This window comes from Haliotis asinina, chromosome 11 (genome assembly GCF_037392515.1).
Source record: "Haliotis asinina isolate JCU_RB_2024 chromosome 11, JCU_Hal_asi_v2, whole genome shotgun sequence".
NCBI classification, from domain to species: Eukaryota; Metazoa; Mollusca; class Gastropoda; order Lepetellida; family Haliotidae; genus Haliotis; species Haliotis asinina.
Genome location: NC_090290.1, coordinates 8,938,572 through 8,946,937, shown reverse-complemented (window position 1 = coordinate 8,946,937; position 8,366 = coordinate 8,938,572).

The window sequence follows — 8,366 nt, the reverse complement described above, 5'->3', positions numbered from 1 at the left end:
GTGTCAGAATCTGCAACGTTGTGTTTTACGTTACATGTGACCTTTAACTTGTCCCTTCAGAAAGTTACGTTTCCAGCCGTCTGAAAGGAAACGTCAGTTATACACTGTTTATACGAATGCGTGGTGGCTACCATTTGATACACAATGATATGCTTGAATACTATAGAAAAGTATCCTGCAAACACAAGACCGCAGAAAACGTTACGATGAAGTCCGGCAAGGTACACTTTCAAGGGTTCGTTAAAATAATAGTGTAAATGAACGTTCCCATCACAGACCGGTCACACACATGTCAAATTCGTCATTAATGGATATAGTTCCAATTATAGACCTGTTCTTGCCGGCATCCCACAAGGTTTCGTATTGGGACTCTTGCTTTTTAACGCATGCATAAATGATTTAGTACATGATATAAAAAGCCACGTACGTTAATCAATTTTTCACGGAAACAGAAATGATACTAATCCGACATTGACTATAGACCAATCCCTGATACGAGAAGTGGAAAGTCATAAAAACCTAGGTATAACTATACAGAGTGATTGTGGATGGAAAAGTCATATTGAAGATATTGTTAAGAAAGTTAGTGTTAGCGTCTTGATAAACAGCCCTCTAAGTTTTAAATATCGCCTCTCCAGATTTTTTTTAAAACGAAAGAAAACAAAAAGACGCAACATACTTTGTACAAACTGTTTGTGATGTCGATATTTGACTATTGTTGTCACATCTGGGATAATTCTACAAATGATCAGTTACATCTTGAACGGTTACACCTAGATGCGGCGCTCTTCGTTGCACTAGACATGGTAGGTTTTATATCTAAACCATTAAATGAAAGGAGACTAGACATTAAACTAATATATCTTTACAAAATGTATAACAATCTTGCACCTGAATGCCTGTGTGACCTTGTCAGATACTAACAACAGAAAGAAACTGTGCATTGCCAAAATATTATCCCAGTTGGTAAGTACGACAACAATGCCAAAGGTACATATAAACTTTAATGGAGGGATCATGAGGCCATAACAAGTCGGGAGAATTTCAATTGAAACGTCAATCACAACGGCGTCTTGAGTCCACAAGGAGTACAGGGGTCAAACGACCGTGCCACAAGCTCAAGAAGGGGTATGTCGACCATTGGCATTGAGAGCAACAGTGCACCGACGACACATAGAGACTACTAAATGTTCAAGGAAGGCTTGTGGGATGTCATGGCAGATTCTCTTAGGTTCTGTTGCAAGGTCAAGGACTTAATCTGGCGGATGAGGAAGACGGCGTAGACGTGGATCTATCTCGTCCCCAAAAAGCCTCATCTGTTAAAACAACATTTCTCAACGAAAACAAGCGTCTGCGGACATAATTTTGGCACCACATTCGGCGAGCTTCTCGATGACGTTGTGTCAGGATCTGTTGTATGGCGGGACGTCGTGGTCTGATCCCATGATGACATAAACGTTGTTGAATTGTGTTTGGGTGAATACTGTCAGGTCCTGGGATGGTCTGGGCAGTCATCACTGCAGTGTGAAACCTGTGGCATAATGGGTCACCCTTATCCATCTGTCCTGTCTTGGCGTTGTTACTCGTGGACGTCCAGAACGTAATCGATCAATGACGTCATTTGTGTTCCGGTAGCGTCTCACCAGTGCAGAAATTCTTGTGGCAGTGGAAATGTGCAGCCACTTGTCGTTGAGACATATTTCCAATACGTACCATTCAAATGGCCTCAATACGTTGTGCTGACGTTAGCCTTGGCATGCTACACGTTTCAATAGCCGTCTAATTTTTTCCGAAGTGATAATATTGTGTGGCATTCATTTGCTTTGTTTCTCCTTCCCGGAATGCACGTGCAACAACGTATTGCACATTTCAGGGTCGAAACCACTGACGTCACGGAACGTGCATTCCTGTTGGATACATGCCTATAACATCTGAGTTTCAGCCCTTATGTGTCTGCAAAGGTTTGATAAATTTAGATTTTAAATTGGTGTATGCACGATATCTTTTTGAGTATATATGAGACGTTCCTACCTGACACAATCCAAAGTTGGAATTCTTTTGCTGACAACTTAATATTAGCCAACTCAGTCGGTGAATTTAAATCATTGCTTACAAATTATGAATCAATTAATTGTCTAAATCTTAATCATGGCAGTCCATTCTTTCAGAGCGTACACTGTCGACTTAAGCTCGGGTGGACTGATCTGAATTCCGATAAAGTAAATAAGCGCATTTCTAACAACACTTAAGCTCGGGTGGAGGGATCTGAATGCCGATAGAGTAAATAAACACATGCAATACAGACACGCTTGTGGAAATCACAATGAAGATACTGTTCATTATCGTGTTACGGTTAATAATATGCCGTGACAAATGGAATAAGGAATCCCCTCAAAACCAACAAAATACAACCCAGACATGTCTCAAATATCCAATATTATGTATTGACCAAAGAACAAGATACAATAAATTTACAATAGAGGTTTCTGCTGAGTCAAATCTTAAGTAATAGGTCACAAATGCAATGTCAACTCACCAAAGTCTTGGTTTTCAGGGAAACAGTTCTACTAAATCTTTCAGAACAAAGTGTGTGTAAGTCCGCGCGTGTATGGCCAACTCAACAACCAGCCTTATATATACACAGTCACCCATTCTTGTGCATTCCAGCGAAGTATGGAACCTTCGCGATTGGCAAGTCAAAAACACAGTAAAGGGAGATAACTCGTAACTGCCAACTTAAAGGCGTGCCGCTAAAAATGTGACCCAGAATAACTATCACTCAAAGCTCTAAACATTGTGACAATAACTATAACTTAATCAATAACAATACAAATTACAGAAAATACGTACGTTGGACACTGCTATTGGAAATAATTCCTACTTCTGTGTACATGGCCACAATCTCCAAACTGTTTTAATCGGAATATCCTCCACAAACAACGATATCAATAAAAACATAAATAGAATCCCTGCATCAATATATTTTTAAATCTAAACGATTTGATAAATCATTTTAGATAATTGTATGCAATAAGTCGATGAAGTGAAGCTGCAAGATCAAGGTTCATAAGCACCTACAACGCAAAGACATAATTGTATCCAGTTCTTGTGTATTACGTTTCAATGTACTGGTAAATTCTGCTTGTTTAATAAACCAGGTTCTAAAGGAATAAAAAATATGTTTAAACCGACTAATGTAACGGTAGCTAACGAAGTGACATTATTGTGTCACATAACATCCACAGATAAGAAGCAGAACTACACTGAGAAATCTCCTCAGCAAAAGGCTGACAATGAAGAAACATTTGTGAACAGCCCACTTCACGATGCATGCAGGAAGGGGAACCTGACCCGAGTGAAACGAATCCTATCCCAGGATTTGGTCGACATCAACAGCAGAGTCGGGAATCATCGAAAAACAGCACTCATGGTGGCAGCACAGGAGGGACATTGCAGAATATTTGACTTTCTTATTAGAGAAGGGGCTAACAAGTCACAGGTGGATGATAATGGTAAGAACTTCCTTTACTGGTCCTGCAAGGGCGGGCATGTGGGTATGGTGGAGTGTGTGCTGCAACATTATTATGCTGCCACCTATGCTGTCGTCATGACCCCACTTATGCAGGCTGCATTTCATGGGTACAGAGACGTCTGTGAGTTCCTCGTGTGTATGGGAGCTGATGTGTCAGAGGTTGTTGCTTACGGATATAACGTCTTGCACTGGGGCTGCAGCGGGGGACATGTGGATGTGGTGAAGTATCTACTTTCACTGTGCATTCTTGATATTAACAGCAGGGGAAAGAGTGGTAATACCCCGTTGATGGAAGCTGCATATGGAAACCACAGGGACATAGTTGAGTTGCTCGTAAGAAAGGGAGCTAATGTGTCACAGGTTGATGATTGGGGCGAGAACGTCCTTCAAAATTCCAATATGGATGGGATTGAGGAGATTGCGAAGAACATCACCTGAGAGAAGATAGTTAATGTTAGGAACAAGGACAGGAACAAGGGTGGGGTAACAGCAGCCATAACAGCAAAGTGCAAGTGACTACGTCTCTTGTATAACCTTCTTGTTTCGCTGTCCAGTGACATAATATCATCTATGTCATGCATAATAAAGTGAGTGAGTGAGTTACTACTTAACGTCACATCGGCAATGTTTCACCCATATAGTGACGGGAACATTTAACGCTCAAATGGAATATACGTGTATTATAGAAACAGTCGACAAAGGACAGTAAAACAACTAGAATCTCACAATTAGGAGATAAACATCATGTGTTGGCCAATTTCCGGGTGTTATTGAGTATTTGAAGCACGGGGATGCATTTGGAACCGACGGCGGAAATTGGCCAACACACGATGTTTATCGACATTGTAAACTAACAAGTAAACCAAAGGGGTTTTACTGTCTGCACTCGTTTACATCGAGTATGAGTACAGCAGTAAAGTGTCATCAGCTGGCCGTTTCAGCTGGTTCCCATGGTAGCATCTGGAGTTGCTCATTTGTGACGTCATTCTAACTTTACGTCACAATATGATTTGAATGGCGTCACCACTGTTGTTGACACAGCAAAACAATTGTTTACGTGTAAATACGCAGTGAATAGTCTTGCAGTTTCCGGGAATCTAATACCATTTGATCATGTTTTTCAACCAATCAGATTACAGAACACAGTGACTTTTGGTTTACAATTAACATTAAAACTAGTTAAAACTAGTAGAAAGTTAAACTACTATCATTATATGGACAATGCAGCATAAAAACAGTCTATAGATCTCCAGCAACTGACGGTAGATCACCACACTAGGGACCATGAGAACTTACAGGACCTTTGCTTCCTGCATGGACCCTAGTTGGATCTAGACGCTGGCGAGTGTACGGAAAGCTAGCCGAGATAAAAAATCCAAAATACTACGTTTAAAAAGCCTCGAGAGTTTATATTGGCGTGAAAGTGTTTCGAATGACGTACCCTCTCAGGAGGACAATAATTTTACAATACTTCAACCCCCTTTGAGGTACAGCCACAAACAATTCTAGTTAATAATATAAACTACCAATATTTAAAATCCATTTATCTACAGAACATATTACTCACAATTCAACAAGGAAATCAATTTCCTTTGAAAAAACATTCATTAAATGATCACTGACTGTGATAAAAAAAATACACTAAAATACTTATCCCTTGTGACTGAGAATTCAACACAGACTAGCAGAATATTCTCGACCGTGACTCTCTCATCACAAAAGGTACAAAATGCAGGGTCCTCACCTTTTAACAGGCATGCATGAGTATATCTAGAATGGCCAATACGACATCGTCGTAAAATAACCTCTTGAAATCTGGACTGACAGCCCAAGGAGGTGCAACCAGTATACGGATTTCATTTATGTAATTTATTTATACCAGCTTGGGCGTCCCACTTCTTTTGCATCAGATCACTGATGTAAGTTCTAATGCTGGCTTTGTAATCAGTGTATGGGATTTCAGTTAAAAGTGGGTGTTTGCAAGAAAGATTTTGTATACCCTGAAGGCAAGAAAGAGAATCTGAATTGATTATATACTGTTTATGGGTGTCTTTGAATATATTTAAGAGCTGTTAATACGGCGATAGCTTCTGCTGTAAAAATACAACTATTGTCTGGTAATCTAAATCCACCGTCCTTGGATCCATCTGTAAATAAGGGTTTGTAATTGCTATATTTATGTTTTATTTGATGATATTCTTGTTTGTATTGTAAGTCATTTGTTTCTGATTTCTTAAATGCAGTTAATGTTAGGTCAACCTGTGGCCTAACCAATTGCCAAGGAGGAGAAGAAAGAAGACGGGAAGGCGACATACTTTCCAGCTCAATGCCGGCAGCAGATATAAATGGTTTAATTCTGTGCCCAAGAGGTGGAACAAGAGAAGACTTTTTGTTATACAAATCCTCATAAAAGGGATTGAACACGCAGTTATAGGCAGGGTTAAATTCATTAGAATATAATTTAGTAATGTATTGCAAAGACAATTTTATACGACGTTGAGTATGAGATGGTTCATCGGCCTCAACGTAGAGACTATCAATAGGTGAAGTTCTGAAAGACCCAAGACAAAGTCTTAAGCCTTGATGGTGGACAGAATCAAGAAGTTTAAGGTTGCTTTTGCAGACTCCACCATATACGATTGAGCCATAATCAAGTTTCGAACGGACCAGTGATCGATATAGGTGTAAGAGGGTTGCTTGATCCCCTCCCCACTTTGAGTTGGAAACAACTTTCAACAAGTCAAGAGCCTTCAGGCATTTAGTTTTAAGGGACTTAATATGAGGCAGAAATGTTAAGTGGGAGTCAAAGATTAGGCCCAAGAACTTGGCCTCCTTTACAACTTTGATGGGAGTGCCATCTAGAGTTAGTTCAGGGTCGTTATGTGGCTTATATTTTCTGCAAAAATGTATACAATTAGTTTTGGATTTAGAAAATTTAAAGCCGTTTTCAAGACACCATTTATTTATTCTGTTTAAACACAACTGCAGTTGCCGTTCAATAGTATGCATGTTTTTCCCACGACAAGAAATATTAAAATCATCCACAAATAACGATCCATCAATTGAATCGTTTAAAACTTTTGATAAACTATTTATCGTTATGCTAAAAAGTGTAACAGACAAAATACTGCCTTGTGGAACACCCTGATCCTGATTGTAATGATCAGACAGGGTAGAACCCACTCGAACTTGAAACTGTCTATCATTTAAAAAGTTGGCTATAAATTGAGGTAAACGACCTCGCAAACCAAAGTCATGTAAATCTCTTAAAATACCATATTTCCAGATTGTGTCATATGCTTTTTCAAGATCAAAAAGATAGACACAGCATGTTGTTTATTAATTAGTGCATTTTTAACAAATGATTCTAAAAGCACTAAGTGATCGACAGTACTTCTGTTTTTGCGGAAACCACACTGTATATCATTTATAAGGTTATTTGTTTCCAAGTACCAAACTAGTCGATTATTTATCATGCGTTCCATGGTCTTGCAAACACAGCTTGTTAATGAAATCGGACGATAATTGGATGGATCGGTATGATCACGTCCAGGTTTAGGTATTGGTACTACTATGGCGTCACGCCATGAAGGAGGAAAGTTACCCGATGTCCAAATACCATAAAAAATATTTAGGAGAGTTTCCAGACAGGATTCTGGTAAGTGCTTCAGGAGTTGATAATGTATGTTATCAGCTCCTGTAGCAGTATCATGAGCTTGATCAAGTGCAGTATGGATTCATGAATAGAAAACGTTTCATTATAATCTTCCCCATTATCGGAATTGAAATTGATAGTTTTCTTTCTTGTTGTTTTTGATATTGCTGGAATTTTGGTACATAATTTGAAGAGGAAGAATGTTTAGCAAGGGTTTCACCCAGTTTATTAGCAATATCTGATTTATCAGTAAGCAATTGATCTCCATGTTTAAGATGATTGACAGTAGATTTAGTACCTTTACCTTTAATTTTCTGGACCATGTTCCATACCTTGGACATAGGTGTCCGAGAATTTATTTTGGATACATGATTTTGCCAAGATTTGCGTTTGTTCTGTTTAAAAATACGCCGTGCTTTAGCATTTAAAATTTTAAATTTATTTAAATTATGCACCATAGGATGGCGACGGAAATAATGTTCTGCTTTTTTCCTTGCCTTCCTAGCTTGTTTGCACTCATCGTTGAACCATGGTTTTCTTATGTGTGGAACTACAGAGGACTTTGGCATACACTCATCGGCTATGGAATTCAGTTCATCAGAAAAGCATTTAATAACATCGGGAACGTCAATAAAACGTTCAGGTGTAAGTTTTTCAGCACACAGTGTTTCATATAAAGCCCAGTTAGCCTTTTTAAAATTTCGTCTTGATGATGGAGGAACATCGGTAGGAAAATGGTCACTTCCACATAGGTCATCGTGGACTGACCATTCAAATTCATTTAATAGTTCTGAATTTGTCAATGACTAGTCGAGAGCAGTGTAGGCCCCTGTACCAGGGTGTAAATATGTGTTGGCACCATCAGTATAAATACATAAATCATTATCAGAACAAAAGTCCTCCAACAGTTTGCCTTTAGCGTTTGTAGTTACACTACCCCAGAGTGGGTTGTGGCCATTTAAATCTCCCATTATAATACAGGGCTTCGGGAGCTGATCATATAGAGCTTGAAGATCGGTTTTAGCAAACGTCGAAGACGGTGAAATATATAGAGAGCATAGCGTAAACGCTACATGTAAAGTAATTCTCAGCCTGCATATTAGTAGTAAGTGGAACAGGGCTTTGAATAATGTTTTGTCTGACTAGAATGGATGATCCTCCGGTGGCTCTATCACCTGG